General features: G+C 39.0%; 1 long non-coding RNA gene across 1 annotated transcript; it reads left to right on the forward strand.

The window, feature by feature from the left end:
• Positions 1-169: 169 nt before the first annotated feature.
• LOC308198954 lies at positions 170-20,600 on the forward strand. Its single transcript, XR_013954296.1, has 4 exons — positions 170-1,039; positions 13,547-13,641; positions 15,916-16,065; positions 16,551-20,600. It is a non-coding gene; the product is annotated as an uncharacterized lncRNA (long non-coding RNA).
• The last annotated feature ends 1,024 nt before the right edge of the window (positions 20,601-21,624 follow it).

A 21,624-nucleotide genomic window follows, 5' to 3' on the forward strand; every position in this document is an offset into this window, starting at 1 on the left:
CACATGTGTGCATGCCACATTTATAGTCAACAGCTCCCTAATGAGTATGTTGGCTATAGCTGCTCAGAGCAAGATATTACTTTCTTAAATGTTTATACAATACCTAGTGCAGAGACTCTGCAAAGCTAAGGCTATTCAGCAATAAAAACGTTAGTAACAGATAGTGAATGGGAGACTTTGAAAATAAAAGAAGGAGACAAAATAGAAGCTTGCATTTTTTTTTTCCAAAACAATTAGCAGGGGTGTATCAGGAACTTGCATCTTCCCTGTCCTATCATTATATGAGGGTAAGGAAATACTGCCTGAAAGTAAAAGCTGGGCTTTGGAAACTCATGAAAAGAAAATACTTCCCCTCCCCAGCCACAGCATGTAATTAGCCTGTGGCAATAATTGCCCTTGTGTGACACTGAGGCCAAGGGCTCTGTAAGATAGTTATACAGACAGTACAAAATACTTGTAGTTATCTATTTTGTAAGAGGGATATTAATCCCACACTTCAAGCTTTAGGTCAGTCTCTGTTAAAGAACAGGAGGAGACCTGATATGCTGGTACTTTCAGAGAGATTGAATATTAGACCTGTGAGACCTGTGTATGATCCTGTACAGCATTTTCTAAGGGAAAGAAGAGAAAGAGCACAAGACAGAGCAAAACAACAGAAAATAATAACAGGCATTTTTCCAGTTGTATCATTGATGCTACTCGCTGTCACCAAAGTTTCTGAGGTTCTTCTCTTTCTGAAAGAGAGCAAGGAGGAAACAGAAGGCTGGAGGGTCAAGAGGAAAAAACTGGTAGTGGGGAAAAAATAGCAGAATAAAAAGAGAATAAATATACGGAAAGGAAAAGCATAGAGCTGGTGTTTAGGTAAACTCTCTTTTCATTGTTCTAGTTTCATATCTCAGTGAGACTCCACTTTTGTTTTGCTTTTTTTACTTAAAGACTATGTAATTACCTTTGTTTTACAGAAATAGGTTTTTGAGGATCATATTCTTTGACATGGAAGCTACCTCTATGGTTTACTTAGGTGGATATCAAAATACCGGTAAGTCTGATTTTGTTCCTAGTTCTATGTACAGTAATATTGATTTATTATTACAATTAATCAATCCTAGAAAGGAATGTCCAATAACATATGTATTAAAAACACACTCTTTTGTGTCAGTTTTAAAAGCAAAATATTAACTTATTAAAAAAGACTGTTGGATAAAATATAATTGAATGGTAAATAGTTGATGCATAAAGTAGTAGGGATAGCAAGAAATTGATGAACTATTTTGTACAGGACACAAAGCCAAACATTTGTTGAGGTTTAACAGCTTTGGTTTGGTTTTGCTTTGTCTTTTTCTTCTCATGTCTTTCAAGGATTCTACAGCTCTATCTTTGCTCTCCCAACCTCGCAAACACACACACAAAAGAAAGAAAGGAAGAACAACCTGATTTATCCAAAATACTAAGACAAATAATACATTTGAGATGTTACTGACCCTTCTGAGATTGTAACCGAATGTAGTCTTACCTGAAAACCTGAACATCTTGTGAAGTTGATCAGTGTCATTGCATAATGCACATTTGCAGGGGATCTATTCTGAACCACGTGTTAGAGATAGTTCTTTCAAATAGTTCTGGACTCTCTTCAGTTCAAATGAACTTGATATATTTCAGAAATTACTATTTTAAAATAATGGAGCCTGGAAACAAAATGCATCCCCAGAAATCAAAAGTATTGACTAAAAGAACACTATGTCCACCAATCTAAGTAATGCTCCACTGTGTAATTTTTAGTCTGTATTTTCAGTTTAATTGAGAGCTCACCATTGTTCTTAGAAACATAGTAGGGACAGCCAGTGAAACCTTAAAACATGGAAAATTAAGTCTAGGACAGAAATATCCCATGCACACGGTAATATCATGGAGTTACTTGAGTGTTTCAGAGTTTTTTCTAGATGGTTATTGTGCAAGGCCTGTTGTTCATGCAAGACAGTAATTGCAGCATAAATGGGTAAAGAGTAAACGTATCTTTATTTGTGTTATTCAGCTTTCTATACTACTCTGTGTTTTTTGTTAGTTTTTTTTGGTGGTGGGTTTTTTTGTATTTTTTTTCTTTTTCCCTTTATATTAGCCCCTATTCCATGCCCCAGGGCTTCTTACCAGCTCCTCATTAAGGCATGCACCTTCTTGTGGCTCCCTATCAGCCTCCTGCACTGCAATGATTAACCCATTATAGTACCAAGTACGATTGTTGCAGCATGTATTCAGATTCATAATACTGTCTCATTGCGAGCTACATTTTAAAATGAATTTTGAAAGAAATGAGAGGTGTGGTGAAATACATCAGTTTTGTACCAAAAATAGATCATGTCATACTGCCCAGATAACTTTCTTTCATAAATAATGGTGTGGTTTGTTTCTTAAGAAAGGAAATACAATAGATCTCAACTCTCTGGGTATCCATAAATCATGTTATAGTGAGTTGCAGGGAGGAGGGGTATTATTTAAACCTGAGAAAACAGAGATCAGTTAGAAGAACTGTAAGGAACTGACTGAAAAAGAGGTGACCACGGGGTTGTGCTGAAAAAGGACCTACCAAGATGGACCAAGATTAGTAGTGGAGTCCTACACAGGACTGGTCTTTTTGTATAGTCATATTTTTATTAATAACCATGGTACAGGAAAGAAACTATGCATTAATTAAATTTGCTGATTACACAAAGCTAAGAAGAACTAACAATATTGGAAGGGAAGGGAAGGGAAGGGAAGGGAAGGGAAGGGAAGGGAAGGGAAGGGAAGGGAAGGGAAGGGAAGGGAAGGGAAGGGAAGGGAAGGGAAGGGAAGGGAAGGGAAGGGAAGGGAAGGGAAGGGAAGGGAAGGGAAGGGAAGGGAAGGGAAGGGAAGGGAAGGGAAGGGAAGGGAAGGGAAGGGAAGGGAAGGGAAGGGAAGGGAAGGGAAGGGAAGGGAAGGGAAGGGAAGGGAAGGGAAGGGAAGGGAAGGGAAGGGAAGGGAAGGGAAGGGAAGGGAAGGGAAGGGAAGGGAAGGGAAGGGAAGGGAAGGGAAGGGAAGGGAAGGGAAGGGAAGGGAAGGGAAGGGAAGGGAAGGGAAGGGAAGGGAAGGGAAGGGAAGGGAAGGGAAGGGAAGGGAAGGGAAGGGAAGGGAAGGGAAGGGAAGGGAAGGGAAGGGAAGGGAAGGGAAGGGAAGGGAAGGGAAGGGAAGGGAAGGGAAGGGAAGGGAAGGGCCAGGCGACGGGCCAGAAGTTCAGCTTCAGGTCCAAGAAAAAAAAAATGAAGTGGTGTTTTAAACACCTAGTTTAGATGGTTGACTAAAAGAAGAGGTACAATTTATGTATTTAAACAATGTCATAGAGTCATAGAATCATAGAATTATTAAAGTTGGAAAAGACCTCCAAGATCATCTGGTCCAACCATCTGGTATAACCAATGTCACCCACTAAACCATGTTCCTAAGCACCACGTCCAACCTTTCCTTAAACACCCCCAGGGACGGTGATGCCACCACTTCCCTGGGAAACCCGTTCCAATGCCTGAGATTCTTTCCGAGAAGAAATGTCTCCTCATTTCCAACCTGAACCTCCCCTGGTGCAACTTGAGGCCATTCCCTCTAGTCCTATCACTAGTTAACTGCAAGAAGAAGACAACCCCCAGCTCCCCACACCTTCCTTTCAGGGAGCTGGAGAGAGCAATAGTGTCTCCCCTGAGCCTTCTCTTCTCCAAACAACCCCAGTTCCCTCAGCCACTCCTCACAGGACTTGTCTTCCAGGCCCTTCACCAGCTTCGTAGCCCTTCTCTGGACATGCTCCAGGGCCTCGATGTTTTTTCTTGTAGCGAGGGGCCCAAAGCTGCACACAGTACTCGAGGTGCCGCCTCACCAGAGCAGAGTACAGCGGGATGATCACCTCCCTGATCCTGCTGGCTACATTATTCCTGATACAAGCCAGGATGCTGTTGGCCTTCTTCGCCTCCTAGGCACATTGCCAGCTCATGTTCAGGTGAGCATCAGTCAGCTCCCCCAGATCCTTTTTCTCTGCACAGCTTTCCGTCCACTTTCCCCCAAGCCCGTAGCATGGGTTGTTGTGGCCGAAGTGCAGGACCCTGCACTTAGCCATGTTGAACCTCATCCCATTGGCCTCTGCCCATCAATCCAACCTGTCCATGTTCATCTGCAGGGCCTTCCTACCCTCTGGCAGATCAACACTTCCCCTCAGCTTGGAGTCATCAGCAAACTTACTGAAGGTGCACTCAATTCCCACATCCAAATCATCAATAAAGATATTAAAGAGGATGGGCTCCAACACCAACCCCTATGAAAAATATAGATTTTTCCATATTTAACACTTTCTGTTAATGAAATATGGCTATGAGCCTTAGATAAAACAAAAGTGTGATGAGGAAGAGTTATCTAGCAATATTATTGTGCTAGGTTCTTTTTTTTTGTTTATTTTTTTTTTTTGTTTCATTGAATGTTATTTTTCTAGGCAAAGTACAGGCAAACAATGTACAACTTCAGTCACCAATGTGTGAGAAAATAAAATCAAAGTGGGACAAGCTCAAAGAAGGTGTATTGGGATGAGGAGGAAACAATATCTGATAAGGAAGAGTAGAAGTATTTCACTTATTCACATGAACAAAACCAAGGCTGAGAGAGAACATAATTGTTGTCTATAAATATACAAGGAGGCAGAAGAGCTATTTAAAGGGTAATGTTGACATAAGAGTAAATGGTTATAAGATGGCCATGAATAAACTTAAACAGGAAATTAGGAGGAAGTACTGGAACAAAATCCTGGAGCAGCCCTCCAACAGAAGCAGGGGGAGCAAGAAACTTAGCTGGTCCCAATGTGAAACTTGAGCACTTCATGAAACCAATTATGTGATGTGTGGATGACAGCAAAAGCTGGGCCTTGAACTTGATTCAGGAGGTCCTTTTAAATCCTATTTCCTACTTTTCCAGGGGAAGCTGATTTAAATCTTCAGCAAGAGATGTTTTAGATGTTGATAACAATAATTAATACCTTACATTCCAGTAATACCCTAGATCCAAAGACCACAAAGTACATTGAACACATCTGGGAATTAAACATCTAAATATCCACCTGTGTTGTTACTGTTATTTTGCAGCTAGGAAATTGGGATGCCCTGAGCAACTTGTTTTAGATCACTTGGAAAAATCTGTAAAAATGAAGAATAGACCTCACGGGTTCTTAAACCCTAGGTTTAAGAATAAATCTATAGTTCTGAAAATTGTCATCATGTTTTCAAGGATTTTTAATTCCAGAAAATGTATGAATTGTGTACAATTGCTTGTACAAAGCTATAAGCCATATGCTGTTTAGCTTAAAATGTCAATGAACGAGTCAGCAACAACAAGAAAATGAAGGTGTTTGTAAATGTTGCATTTAAAAAGCATTTAGAAAAATGAGAGTGGTCCTCCAAAGATGTATGCATCTTCAAAATCAGAACAATGCAGTATTTCACAGTCATTAAATAATGTGTCACGTAGCTACAAACAAGAATCATATAGCTTGAAAAAATGTTGATTTCCTCTTGGGGAGTTGGAGCTGCACCACTTCTCGGTGTGTTTATTCCTTCTCTGACTTCCACTGGGAAAGGTGCCAGAGGTGGCAAGGAACAGAGAGCAGCCAATCTGGCTCTGCTCCCTGCCCTGAAACCCTTTCCTCCCAGACCTGCAGAACCCTAGCCACACTTTGCTGGTGTGCAGACAGCCATGCAACATACAGAGGAGACTGAACATGCTGTTTTGGATCTTTTCTGATGACTAAAAGCCCTCTGCCTTGCCCCCAGTCTTCCATCCCCATCCAGGAGCGTGGGTAAGTCCCTAAGTCCCTGTGGTTTCATACGTGCCATAGGGCTGCTTGCACTATTCCAATCCCTAATAACAAAGCACTGCATAGAATCTAGAATCATAGACTGATTGGTGTTGGAAGAGACCTTTAAAGACCATCTATTACAGCCCCCCTGGCATGGGCAAGGACAACTTTCACTAGAGCAGGTTGCTAAAGCCCTGTCCAACTTAATGGTTGATACAGAGATTCATTCAAAGGAAGAGATTATTTGTGCAGTTCCTACATAACAACACCCTCCTACTGTTTTCAGTGCTGTGTCAGATGTTGCATATGTTCCCTCAACAGAACAGAAAGGCCACTGGCTTCCGATCCTTCAAGTTCCTCCCCCTTTCCTCCCTCTACAAAGATACGTACAAGCCCTGAGCAAAGTGAGCCAGCTGGGCTCCCGTGCCTGTCTAGAGCCATACCCCAAAAGGACAGGCTGTGCCCACAAAAATATATATTCAAGTCAAAGAAAACTGCATATGGGTAGAAGCTGGATCCAGCTGTGTGTATATCCTGTTAAAAGCGGGTGCTTGAAACAAGATCAAATATCTGCCCAGAGTAAATCAGTTTTAAGGATGAAGACTGTACTGTTTGGTGAATCTCGGGTGGCAAGTACTGTCAGGATGGGGGCAAGGAGGAATGGGAAAAGGACACAGGGGATTTGTCAGCTATCTAAGCCTTCTCCTAAGTCTGAGTCAGAGCCCAGGGAGAACTGCAGATGATGGATAATTCACATTAAGAAAGTCAACTATTTTCTAGGTTGCTAAAATTTATGTATGCTTCTTTAACATTGGAAAAGATAACTGTGTGCAGGACCAATAGTTAGACTGCTCACACCAAAGACATGCTGCTGGCTCTCCTGAACCATAATCTCTGCAGTGGACAGAATACAGAGCATTGTTTCCCAAGATGCAAAACAATGGAGCCCTGGTCCGTATAATACCACACAAATAATAAATAAATCATAATAATTAATTCCCATACACAAAAAGGCCAGATTCTGCCCATAAAAATATATGCTCTGTTTAAGTCAGAGGAAATTGCACGTGTGTGGCTGAGCCCAGCAGCTGGCTCTAAGCCCACTTATAACTAAGCCATGCATGTGAGGACAGAATAGAGGCCATTGTCTCTTGAGAGCTTTTTAAATTTTCTTTGTTGTTTTCTAGGACATGAATTACATAAACTGGAAAACATAATTTTTCTCCAATGTTATGTGTCTCTTATGGGCAATTATTTATTTATTTATTTTAAAATAAATAAATGAACATTTTACCCCCAACTGTAGAAACTGGTGAAAGGAGAATGCATGCCTACAGTCTCTTCTTATAAATCTACTCTATGAAAGAAGCCACCTGATGCAAATGCCCAGGGTAACTTTTGATCAAGTTCTGTCCCAAATCATTTCATCTGAGGCACGGGGTGAAGGGCTTCCTCCCTCAAATTCCCACAAAGGCTTAACAGGGCCTCATGTAGTGACTAAAAGACAGACTGCCCTAGAAAATAGACAAAGCAGAAAAAAATGTCCTTTCTGGCTTTCCTCAGGTTACAATATGATTTTACTGGCCTTTCCTTGGCTTCTGCCACTGCCCCTTTTTAAAGGTCTTTGGAAAAGCAGAGTGAGATATGAAAATTAATGTGGTTTCCAACCCCATTAACTTTACACCTCTTCTTCTGCAGAATTTTAGCATAATTGTCCCCATCTATCCCAATACTTTATCTCCTCTCCCTGTCTTCCCAGAAGAGCTTTTCAGAAACATAGACAGAAGAAAAGTGATACAAAGTCTTGTTTCCCTACTTTTCTGGAGAAAGATGATGATGAAAGATGTGAGAAGGTTGTTTAGCCCCAAATCTCCTTGTAGCTGCTGCTTCTGCACTGGGACACACTGGCATATCATCTCAGACCAAAGTTATTAGAAAGATCTGTATTTATTTTTGCCTGGAGACTCTACCTTGGTTCTACATAAGGCTCCTAAATTCTGAATCTAAATCTAAATATAAACTGAAAAAGGAGCCATCTGGTAAACTTGTGGAGTTATCTGTCCAGCTAAAGCAACGTGGGACCAAGGAAACTCAACAGACGGTCTTCTAGTCATTGGCCCTGTCTCCTTCTCTCACAGCATCAGTAACTATCTGAAAGGGCTCTGTTAAACACACAGAGCTGAGACACTAAAAATGAAGCCACAGCCTGTGTTAACAATCTTCATCTGTCCATTCTCTCACGTCCAAAACCCAAATATCAAAAATAAAGGTGTGTTCATTTTGGTTTCAAGCCAGCTTGGGGAGTGCAGAAAACAATTCAAAAATGTGAGAAAATCTGCTGAAATTGGGGGGGGAAAAAAAGGAAAAAAAAAAAAAAAGCTGATGATGAGCTGATAATACATGACATAAAGGTATTTTGCCACCATTTAATAATACTGTGGAGGGAAGGAAATGTTGAAAGAGTAGTTGTTTACTTATTATTTTCAACTTCAGCATTCATTTGATACATATTAGAAGGCTGAAATGCAACCACATTAGTGGTTAGGAGGTGCACTTCGCTGCGAGCTTGTGGGAGGTCTTGTGCTTGAAGACACTGAAGTATTTTGCTTTTAAACGCTCTTTGCTTTAAAAAAAAAAAAAAAAAAGAGTTATGGGATTTAATTAAATTGGTGGTCTGCTGGCTTTTTTCAGTCAGAAGTTACATGTAAGCTGTTTCCTCTCCTCTTCTCTCCCTCTCGCTCCTTTTCCCCCGCAGAAGGTTTTTCTAGGCATGTACATCCATTTCAGAATCTAATCATAGCCAACTTAAATCTTTCCAACATTACCCACATTAGTAATTGCAAAATAATAAACATGACAAAATTCAGATTAATAGGGCATCCTGCATAACTCCTATTGCGGGGAGAGCCCTCTGGAATTCTAAGCATAATAGGTCTGTGTTTATTTCTCAACCGACGGCATAATGTGACTGATTTACAAGAGTTTAACTCAAGTGTTAATCTGACAGTGACGAAGAGCTTCTCAGTGGCAGAATCACTTACACTATCATATTAGTTGCCTCCTCTATTAAAGCAGTGTGGTCGATAATTGGAATGCTTTTATGTCTAGTGGTTCTGACAAGGCTCTCTTTAGGTCACATATGGGCGGTCTAGCTCACTGCACAGCTGAACAGTGGCAAATGATTTAAACTGAGAAAGTATTGTTCTCCTCGTATTATGGAGCAAGGGCAGTTCAAGGAAAGTAAGGCTCTGCACCGGCTACCTGCTGGTGTGTAGTAAAATAAGATGGACATGATACTGGGTCGGGAGTACAATTAAATCTATTTTGCACCGATGTGTTGGTGGACAGATGAGTTTCCACATGGCAGAGCTTTATGATCTTTAAGGTAGACTGAACTAATAGATTGGTGTGGAGCGCACTGAAGTTACTAAGGATGAGAAAGCAAGCAGCAGTACATTTGAACTACAGGTTTCTCATATGCTCCACGTCATGCTGAGTTTTTATAGCTCCTGGCTTTCAAAAAGCCTGTTTCAAAGAGGTTTGCGCTAGACTGGGCATGCAGTTTTGCTCTGCAGATATTGTCGCTACCGATTTAGTGGAATGCAATTAGGAAGCCTAAATTAAGTGGTAATGGAGAACCAGCTCTTGAAACTGGGGTTTCCACGGCAACCACTGCTTACAATACAGCCTTCAGTTAGTTTTCCCACTTTATCTGCAAAATGCACAATTGAGCTTTAAAACAGCTTTGTGCTGAAAAGCGCACTGTAAACAACTGTTTGCAATGAGAGTTTTACACTGTCTTTAAATACAACAAGCTATCAAATAAAATTTACTTGTCCACACTAATAAAAAAAAAATCCATGCAGTACAAAACACTAAAGGGTCCAGAAACTTATTATTCATTCTTAAAATGTATATATAATACAAAAATTCAAGATCTTGTGGGTCCTCAATTCTTCTTTTAAGTCTTATCGCTATTCCTCAATTTTAAGTCACATAATCCCATATCTCTCAGTAGTGAGAAGAACTGAGCATTTTGGTACAAATACTGTATTTATCACAATAGTAATGCTATACAGCTATAAAGTGCTTTTTTTTTGTCTAATATGAACTAATAAATGTGCATTTTCATCAGACTTTCTTTTACATCTAGTAATCTTTTATGGATTTTTTCAATTCCCTTTATAATGTATTATTATATACTCCATAAATGTTCATATTTTGCAGCAAAGTAACACTGTTCCATTTCTGAACTGTTTAATATTCTTGATTCCTTTAGGATCATATCCCAACTTTTGCATCTTTTCAACTATAACCTCAAGCGATTAAATATGTGTAAAGTACAGGAAAGTGAAAAGGATGATGCTAAGGTCATGTGTGAAATTTGTATTGACTGCCCTTTCCATGATAACCCCATCAAACTGAATCTCTAGGCTGAAATTACTTATTTGCATCCAGTTGTTTCTGCTCTGTTATACAATCACTAGTCTTGGATGAATAGTGTCAGGTGAATTGTAAGAGTTGAGATCTTGGGGAATTTTAATAGTCTTTTTTTTTTTTTTCCTTTTATACTTTTTTTGTTTTCATCAGGATAAAATCTCAGAGAAAATATTGTGTAAACATCACCAGGATAAGTTCAGAAGACACATCACGTAATTTTGATTTTTGACCTGTCAGGGTAATTTTTTAAGGTAGCGTTCCTTGGGGGAAAAAAAAACAAAAAACAAAAAAAAAAAGGATCATACAGCTAGTCAAAACACACCTAATTTGTGTCTCAGCTGAAGTACAGCAACCCAAGTACCTCACAGTGCTTCAAGGCTGATGCACTTGTGAGTGCGTGTGTGTGTTATAGCAACCATGCTGGGTCGATGAAGGGAGAGAGAAAGAGGAAAAGGGTGGCGGACGAGGGTGGTGGTAGGGGGAGGGACTGGAGGGCCGTGGGTGCCTTCCCTAAGGAACCCGCTGGTCAGAGGACTGCATCTCAGCATCCGCAGCCGTATATAAATCTGGATTTGATATAGTCTTTGCAGACTTTGAACATGCCAGGCAGGGAAGCTTGCCCTTCACAGTACGGGTGCACTTTCAGCTGTGCTGATCAGGCTGTGCGTATTCTGATCTGCTCAAAACAGCCTTTTGAGCACTAACCAAAACCAGAATGAGGATGGGAGGGCTTATTGCAAAGTTCACATCTCTTCCACCATGTGCCGGTGCTAATGGGAGCTTCTCCCGTGATGGGTAGGTCATAAAACACACAGCTGTAGAGATTGTACAGGGTGAGCAAATCAAAGAACTTAGCTATAAAAGTGATGTGTGTGCCAATATTATTTAATATTAACTTGTGAAAATTGTTGAAGAAACACATCTTTGTCATATATCAGAATTGGCTCTAAAGCTGAATCAACAGATTAATAGGGTTATTTGTAATGATATTGTCCTCATAAAGGCTTTATTATTTAGGAATCAGAGTTTGAAATTGTAATTTCTTTAATGATTTTTCATCACATAAATTAGCCTGCCGCAACTCCTCCGTCTAGAAGGCACGGGGAGAGGTTGAGCTGGTCCCTTTCTTCATTCTTACACAAAATCTGCTCATTTGGACTGATCCCAAATTTTAAAGAAACAAGTTCCTGGAAGAAACACAGAATGCCAGCGTGCACAAGACTTTCACAGGGCATCTCGTTTCAACACTGACTGCCTGCATTTTATCGGAGTACTAAAGGACACATTGAAATTATTTTGTTCTGGCACCAGTGCGCATTGTGATGTGTATGCATTCAATTGCACTTGACAAATCTTTGGGGCAAACAAAGTGGTCTAATGTAAGGAAATATCTCCGTATATTCCAAAATGACATTTTTAGACCAAACATGTGTTCAATTGATTTGCCTTCTCCAGAGATCACTTTTGAATCCAGGCCAGTGATAAGTATGGGAGCAGCCTCTTGCTGAAGGCCAGGCAGGTCAGCGGTGCTTCCGCTGGTATTTCCTGCGCCGCTGAGTCCTGCACCTCACTGTACAAATAGCTCCACATGGCATCCTGAGAGTGTGCCAGGGAATTTTGTGATCACATGCCAAGCCAAGTTGTCAGGTTCCACTCCACTGCTGCGTGTGTATGTGTGTGCTCATATGTGCGTGTGGCTGGAGCTAACTTCAGACTGAGTAATTACCATAATCCAAACAGGGCCTTTACCATCTTATTTGCATTCAGCCAGCAGTGCTGTTTTTATCAGCACCACTACTGAATTGTTGCAAAGTTTTAATTATCTTGACAACTCTCCTTTTTTCCTTCGTTTCCTTTTTTTTTTTTTTCTTCCCCCTCGGGTAGTGTTGGGATTTCAGCAATCGTCCCCCTATGGCAGCAATCAGATTTCTGCAATAGGAGGTTTTCTCACTTTTTCTTCTCCTAGTAGTAATTTAAGGTATCCCACCTCAAAGGCTTCTCAGAGTGGGGACAGAAGTGGATGAAGGTTGTCTTTATTAATTAATCCGTAATATTTTTCTCAGTAAAAGTCATTCCAAATGCCTTTTTTAAAATTCTATTTGAAGCCCTGGTGTAACTTTACACATGTGTAGGCTTGCTGAACTGAAAGAAAGTATCTCCTATGCAGAAAGCTACTCCCTTGCATAAATGTTTGCCAGACTAGAGCTTTAGTTGTCATGTTTTCTGTATTTCCATAATCTTTTGATTTAGGATTAGTATAAAATGTATCATGTCACTTATATTTGCTCTCTCTCAAACACTGCTTTTTTAGTATTTGAATGCTAAGTTAGACAAATTCAACCTTGAAATAAGACACCATTTCCTAGCAGTAAGGGTAATTAAACATTGGAAGAGCTTACCCAGGGAGGAGGTGGACTTACCATAGCTTGGAGTCTTTAAAATGAGATTAGACACCTTTCTGAAAGACAAGATTTAATCCAGCTTCTGGGGAAACATTCTAGTGTATGTGCATGGGAGGTCAAACAAGAAATCTCTTTCAATGTCGGGCTAGAAATCTGAGTTTGGATGTATTTCAGTTCAGATGGAAAGATAAGTTACAATGTCTACACACAGGAACTGCCTTTTGGGAATACTGTGAAATATTGTTTTTCCAAATTGTGTGTTGTCAGCTACAGACAATAAGGTTTGGTTTGTTACATTTTGCATTGCCTGTTTTAAGTAGTTAAAAATCGCAAAGGACAATACAGTTAAGATACTCTAGTATGAGATTGTTGTGGTAGAATAGAAGGCCTCAAAGCCTAAAGATCTCCGTCCTGAACAAATGCAAAACTTATTTCTAGTCTGTTGTTTTTTAAGGTGCAATAGATATCTTAAAAATAAGTAACATTAATATTTGTCTAAATGTATAATATTTAGCTATTCCTCTTTTATGAGCTTTATGCATTAGATTGCATATGATTGCTGTCCAGCAGTTGTTAGATATTTGTTTTGCTATAGTTTGGCCTTATGAACACCTTATCCTTGTTTTCCCTTTAAAGGGAAAAAAAAAAAAAAAGGAAAAAAAAAAAGAACCATTAGGGATTTCTCTTTAAATCCAGCAATCTATGCATACTACTACGAATCAATGCTCTGTAAGCTGTCTGGTGTTCTGCAATAAATTCTAGCTTTTATAGACTTTTGCTGGGCCAGGTAGCTGCTAATGCCATAGAAATTGATTATTTGTGGTGTTCTTATCACTGCTTAAAATATCTAATTGCTTTTTCTCCACAGATTTGGATTTGGCTTGCTTGATGCTGGACGATTAATGAAGGAAGCCCTAACTGGACAAATGTTGGTCTCCTGAGACAATGTGTTGTTGATAACAGGTCTGATTTGAGCAAGTCTAGTCAAATTCAATTTTCATACTATTTAAAGAAACATACAACACACTCCACTGAGTTTGGGGATAGTTTGTTTTTTTGGTTTTTTCAAGTCTGTTTTGCTACCAAAGTTTATTCCCATTAAGTATTAAGCTTTGCAAAGCACCAAAGACACATATCTGTCAGTTGCAGAGACATATTTTGCTTTAATTTAGTAAGCTTTGCTCAAAATTTGTCTTTATTCTTTCACACGTGCAGACTGGGCTATGTAATTCATCACTGTATGACTGTGCCTGTGGAGGAATTATTGCAGTCTGATTATTTTGAACCCTAAAAATTATTGATTGAAGTAAAGAAGAGACAAAAAGGTCTTGCAATCAGTTCTCAATCTAGCAAGGGTAACCTTCTTTAATGGCAGATAATCCTTAGACTTAAAGTTGTATGCAGTTACTTCTGTAGGATTTTTTTGCTTAGCTGTATCTGTGTTATTAATTTACTTGAAGTACAAATTATTTTCCACTGTACTACCAAATCAAGATAACCACCAGACATCAAGTCACTATCTTACTGATCACTGCTTTGAAAGTAAAATTCAGCTCAAGCTCAGTCCCAGCTCCAGTTGAGGAGCAAAAACGTTCTCCCACCCCACTAGAACACTAGACTCCAACATGTTCCCCTTCTGCATCAAGATGAAGCAATTACATCTAGAGGTTTTCCCAAAAAAAGGCAGTAGTGTGATGGTTGAGGTGTTGTCCATGGGTGTGTAGGAGCTTTCACTTCAAACCAATCAACCCTGTATGCCACAGGTGATTTGCCTCAGCCAGCAGGGTTTTAAGTACTTTCCTCCTTGAAGAGCTCTAATTTTCTTGAAATAGGTAAACCAGAGCTAAGAGGAACTTGGGTCCAAGTGCCTTAAACCCCTGTTAACTGTTGTGCCAGTCTTTCTAACTCCTAATCTCCAAAAGGGGCTATTGAAAGAGAGACTAACACTCTGGAATTCTCTCGTCAGTGTGAAGCTGACAGTATTTGATCAAAAGAAATTAAAAATCCAGTTCTTGTGTTTTGCAGCATTAGCACAGTCATAGCAGTTGTGCTGTAAAGTAATCTTCATCTAACAACCTCACATATGAGGACACTGTGAGGATGATCCAGGTCAAGTCTCTCTCCAGTCCCAGGAAAATCAACCTTATCATTGCCATCCCACCCTTTAACCACACTATCTGAATCAGGATGCTCCCTCTCTGTTGGGGACATATAGACATCACACTTTAAGACACAGTTAAACTCTGGACAAAATGAAAAAGAACCCCACCTGTAAATAGATAATATTTACCTCAGAGGAAGTCATCCTACAAGCCAAGACATATTATTGCTCGTATATTTTAGTCAGATTACTATTAATATAGACTATGCAAGCAGTCCTTATGGTTTTCTGCACCTCTAGATCAACTTGTGCATGTTTTCTAAACATTTCTCTAGAAAGGGCAGGAGTACACTAGAAAAGTGCAGTCCTGTGGGATGGTTGCTTCCCAAATTTGTGTGTTCCATACACCCTTGGAGTGATTCTCCAGCAAAGTGATGTCTCAGAAGTTAGACCCCTGAGGGATATGAGCACTCTTCTTTCTCTCTGGATCAATGTTACCATGTGAAAGGCACAGTAAGGAAGTCTGTTTCTTAACACTGTACCTACTTAAAGCTCCTGAAAGTGTGATTAATTAGGTGTGATTAATTAAATCATGAGTCATGACCTCCTTTTTTTCCTGTCACATCCCTTATAAACAAGAGGACAGTCAGTGAAGTTAAGAGATATAGGACAGTAAACATAGAGGCAATAAAAGGAAATGGTTTGTGTTGCATACAGTCAACCAGTGGGATTTGCTGGTGCAGGTGACCACCTAACAAATAGTGCTACTTGGCTGGGAAAAGTAGTTGTTAACACGATTACCATAATTGATGGGACCAGTCCTGTACTCCTGGGACTTCTGAGTGCACTGGGAATGCAGAAGTGAGTCCTGCTCGGCTAATAAAGTGCAAGTGCTCTGTGTGCTGGCAAGTCAGAAAAGAATGTTCTCCATGGACAATAACACTATACTGCTAGCTTGATCTATTACTTGCCATTTCATGGTTTGGTTATTTGTTTATTTATTTGCCTTTTGAATTCCTCTGGAAAACACAGTACTGGCTCTCACTGTTGACTAAGCAACCAGGCTTGGGCAGAAGATATAGCATTCTTCTTCTCTGATGTTTATATTGCAACAACTAACAATAATTTTATTGCAGAAAAAGACTGCAAAATCAGATGTGGATGTTCATCTTAAAAGAACTCTAGTTACCAAGTGACAAACAGCTAATTTTGATGGTGTGACTGACCACCCTCTCAGCATCCACTCCTTGTTGAAATGGCAAAGGAATGCTGTATCCATAGATAAGGTGAAGAACCACCTGTTGCTCTAGCTGTGGGATTTCTGTTTTTTCCTTTTTTCTCTCTTATGTCATTGATTTATAAGGACTTTTCTTATTACTGGCAGTAGAGGATGTGCTGGCTAGTATTTATGCAGTCAGAAATAGCATGGCTTAGAATTAGAGCTTGTGTAACTCTGTCAAGTACTCACAATTATTATGTTTATATATTTTAAGCTTTATATGGTAAGGAGTCTACTCATAATTTGTTTTGTTTATTATCATGTTTGCTATTTTAAAGAACAGTTCTCTGGAAGGTGCCTACTTTATAATGTTCTCACTTCCTAATAAAAGATCTTATTTAAAAGAATTTTTATTTTCAATTATGAAAATACTTTCCTGATCTCATTAAGCCCCCAAAAAAATGAAGTGTTATTTTTTTCTTTTTATTTGTGACAATACAAATTAAATACACCTATGGTGAACTAATTACTGTGTTTATGTTCTTTCTACAGAACAAGCTTGTTAACTGTGAATGTGGAGAGATGAAGCAAGCAAAAACAAAGAGAAGTGTGAACAGCTTTGCTGCCATTATTGTCTATGACACTGTATTAGGTCCCAGTTTAGGATCAATGAGTGAATAGGTATGTAAGAGAAAAACACCATTATTCTACAAAGAAAGGGTATTTCAAAGGATTTTTTTTAAGGAAAAGTCATGTAAAATACCTTCTCAGACACCACATGATGATGATACTAAAGAAGGAGCTTAATTTGGTCGTCTTTTAATTTCAGATCTTTACAGTGGAACAGTGTTGTGGACAGGTCCAGATAATAACGTTCTTGATCTTATCATGTATTGCCTCAGTATTAGCATTGATATTTTTCTATTGAAGTTACTTGTATGAGAGAAACCACTGTGTTGTAAAAGTTATAGGTACACCTTCTGTCCTTCACTTTTGAACTTAAAACGGATTTGGGCATTAGAATGCTGATGCGAATTGCAGCATCTTTCTGAGTTATGAGGTTTACATTAAAAACCATTTCGCTAATTGTAGAGATAAAAGATATCATCACCTTTGCTTAACCATGAAAGTGCTGATTTTCAGATTACTTGAAGTTTTAATTATTGTGATTATAATTCAGTACAGTCTCCATGACATTTCACATGCAGAAGTTACTTCAGTGTAAACAACTTGGGATAACAGGCAGAAATAAATAGCTTTGTCTCCGTATTTTTATACGATACTGGAAATTGAGAGGCCAGGACTTGTTACAGACAGGACCATCCATTGCTGCAATTCCTCTCCATGGATGTCCATGCTACATTTCCTTCCTTACACACTAGAGTACAGTGATTCCTTCACTAGCTGGGATTCATTGGCCTTCTTTATTATGCTTAAGTTTCCACTCACTTAGGTGGAGTACAAGACTGCTACTTTGTAGAAGATACGAGCAATGTCTGGAATAGCTGCTCTGTCTTCCAGTCCTTTGTTTACTCAAGGCAAGGGAAAGCACTCGATCCAGGAGCCAGCAACATATCTTACCTTTCTTCAGGCCTGACTGTGATGGACTGATATAGACATGAGTTGTATCATCAGAGTGATATCAAGTCCGTCATCATAAAATGGACTTTGTCAGTGCTAAGTGCTGGTATTAAATGCTAGAAGTGGGAGAGGCTTGGAAAGCATTGGGAGGAAAAAAAAAAAAAAAAAGAGAGAAAGATGAATTTGCATTTCACGTAAGTTTGTTTCTCTAAACAAATAATAATAGAGACAGACAGGGACTAAAAGAGGAAGGAGGAGAAGTAAACAGGGGAAAAAGTGACATATATATTTATTTATTTATTTAATATTTCCTTTAACTGAGGTCAGAGATGGAGATTTTATTTGACCAAACACCCAAATCCTCCACCACAGGTGAGGGCTGAGACACAACTGACATTTTTTCCTCCAGTTCTCTCCATAGAATTGAGCCAGTTTTTCCCTTTGTGTTAAATATTGTATTAACATCATTAATAAAACCATTTGCTTAGTGTATTATCTGTGATTCTGTGAACACTGTAATATTTTGTTGTAAACATATAAATAGAATATTCATTTGTCTTGTACAAGTTCCCAATGTACTTTATAATAAACCGAGTAATTTTGACAGGAAAAAAAAATGTTGACCAACCCCAACCTAACAAGATTCAAACAATGAGCTCAGCACTGGCACAAATCCCATCCATTAAAAAAAGTCAGTAGTATTACATTTTCTTTTATAATTTGAAGGACAATGACAGAAATGCAAGAGATGTAGCAATAAGGACCATGTGGTCCCTCCTCTTCAAGGGTCTCATACAGAGCCTATTAAGTTAACGTACATACTCCCTTTGATTTTAATAGGCTTTGCATAACTCAGAAATTATTGAAAATGAATAGCTGAAGAAAAGAATCACCCTGTTTATATTTGTTGGTTTATATCCATAACAAATTTGTAACAAATAAAAACAGTAGAAAATTTAAAAACAGATCCAAATGCTTGTCTTTATATTAAAATGCAAGAGGACCTCTCTTCCAGCTCCAATGTAAATACACGAAGTCATGAACATCAGAAGATAGAAAATCATAGAAAAAATTACAGAAACACAAGGTTGGAAAAGACCTACAAGATCATCTAGTTCAACCATCCTATCACCGATACTACCCACTAAGCTATTAAATCGTGTCTCGTTGTGTGCCTCTTGTCCAGGCACTTCTTGAACACTGCCAGGGACGGTGACTCCTCCACTTCCCTGGGCAGGCCATTCCAGTACCTGACCACATTTTGAGAGAAGATTTTCCTGATAGCTAATCTAAATCTCTCCAGGTGCAACTTGTGGCCATTTTTTCAAGATTTTTTCGGTCAAGATATTTTTCAAGATCCTTATTGAAAACATGAGTGCCTACTTCATCTTGTATCTTTTTTGAAGGCGTTCCTTCCAAAAACATCTATCTTTGTGCAAGCAGTTATGAATATCAAAGAGACGTGTGGAGAACTAGTTGTGAGAGACAAAGAGACAGTATCACCAAGTGATAATGATAACACTACTCCAGGAACAGATTATCTCACAGATTCTTTTCTTCACCCTAGAATCTTACCTTATAAATACCCACTTAAATATATACATATATATATATTTATATTATTAAATTGGAAGAAATTAATGCAGAGAAATAAATAATGAGAGTTAGCAGATAGCCATCTATCCACATGGTTACAAAACCATTTACCTCTTAGGGTAGCCAGCTTTCTCATCAGAGTAGTGGATTTATTTTCCAGATACCACTGGATTTCCATTTCACAAAAAAAGAAAAGAACTGAGGAAAAGAAGGATGAAGTGATTTGCTTGGGCAAGCAGAGACCTAGGAAGAACCAGATCCCCCTGATTCCTGCTTAGAGGCTACCCTTTCCTGTCTGTGATGTGGAAGTAATGTAAATATTATCAAGCACCTGCAAAAGCCTTTCACCTGTTTTTGTTCTGAGTGACAGAGCCCAGAGGATGATGTGTGAGCTTCCCACTGGTCTGCAGGGAGCATGATGTAGCTGATACAATTCCCAGCTTCAGCACACCTGCAAGGTCTCATTGATCGGCTGTTTGGGGCTCTGAAAACTCAGAAATCTATTATCAGTGCGAGCATGTGCTTATTGATCAGCTTACCTGCTCCTGCTCCTTGTGTGTACTTAATTGTACTGGTGTGCACACATGCACACACGTAAATATGCACACACATATGCGTGTGCACATATTAGCATGCACACATGGGGGTATGTATGTTAAAGGCTTTACATACTTTTTCTGTTTTACAAAACTGCACACAAATAAAAAGAATGGACCTTCTCTGTGAAACGTGAGCACAGAAACACTCACAAGTGGCCAAGAGCTGCTAAATAATTAATCAATAGAGCAGCATGGCAGTTTGAAATGTAAATGTGATGGATGAAGGTGTGATGCTTGTCATCAAGCAGAAAATGATGTGACTGGAATGGATAACCCGTGGTACCTGCTGACTGGCAAAAGCTTGGACACAAAGATAAAGTAAAGCCATCAGAAAGCAGCCTCGGCAACCCCTAATTCTTGCCTTTGACCCACAATTCACTTTCATGTCCCTGTCCCAGAAGAGATGTTTAAAAAAATGATGAAGAGAGATCTTGGGGTGGGAAAGGGGAGAAAAAAAAACATCTGAAGAAATGCTACCTGACAAGGCTGCGGGCTACATTCTTGAGAACACCATTCTTTTCTTTATGTTCTCCTTCTTCTGTTAAATAAAAATGCAGCTCCTTTTTTCCCTCTCCTTTCTTCCAAAACTCTCCCGAGCCGTTCCTGCAAGTGGTTCTGTGACTCGGAAGCTGACAACAGCTGCATGCAAAGGAACAAAGCATGATAGTGACAATTCAGAGTGCAAGCAGGTGAGAAAGACACCTTTTACTTATCAAACTAGGCTGTAAAAAATGCTCTTTTTACTCAGCGAGCTAGAAATAGAGGTGATCTAACAAGGCACTGATCCAAATTCTTTATTTGTGTGGAGATGTAATGCTAACAGGATTTTTAGGTTGACTAGTAGTCTATGGCCCCTCCGTTCAAGTAAGGAAACATTCCTCTGATTTGGAAAGAGGAAAATCCATATAATTACCGTATATTATGTGACAGGAAAATGTATGCCACGATGGCAAAGGGTGACAGAAAATGTCGATCATAAAATATGTTTTCAGGGACTTCCTACACTAAGCGTTACATTCCTCTTGTGAAGAAACTCAGCATGATGAGATTCAACTCAGTTCTCTGAATCTGAGAGAAATGAAATTTTGTACAAAAAAAAAAAAAGCCTTTTTTGGGGGGGGGTGTTTGATTTTTTTTTTAAGAAATGCAAGCCTGCAAGTAGTGCAAGTAGGATTTAAAAGTTTGATGGCTCTTTCTCCCTGGTAGAGAGAATCCTCTTTATCAGTAAGTACCATTTAGCAGGTTGTCTTTTTTGCTTCTTTTGTTATCAAAATCCCATTCTTTTCAGAAGGTGAAAAATACCATGTTTTAACATTAGATTTCCAAACTTCCCTGAAATACACATTAGCAGATAACACCCACTAAAAGTGAAAGCTAAATATAGATATGTAATAGTGCATTGGCATGCAAAATAGATGTTTTATCATTTCTTAGGCATAAAATATACATACAAAATATTCGCTAAAAATCTTCTATTATTTTTTAAGAACTCTATAGACTCATTTGCCTCTGAAGTGCTCCAAGATCTCTGAAAAGTGAACTGAATAATGTTCTCATCTTTCTTCAACTGATTATTTTTACTTGTTTGTATGTTTTCATTTATTAGGTTTTTAGATTGTTATATTGCCATTACACAAAAGACAGAGTGAAAGCACAAAAGTATTTATAAAAAATACATATATATATGTCAAACTGAATATCAAAAGTCAAGAATTAGAGCTCATAATAATATAGCACCCTAGCTGGCCCAACTCCATAGTATATAATTTACTTTTAGTCTGGAAGAGGTTACTTGTGTATTTCCATTGAAGAAGCACCCTTCCTGTAACTTGCCTACCTGGATAAGCTTT

Source organism: Anser brachyrhynchus (assembly GCF_964034855.1).
Source record: "Anser brachyrhynchus genome assembly, chromosome: 1".
Classification (NCBI taxonomy): domain Eukaryota; kingdom Metazoa; phylum Chordata; class Aves; order Anseriformes; family Anatidae; genus Anser; species Anser brachyrhynchus.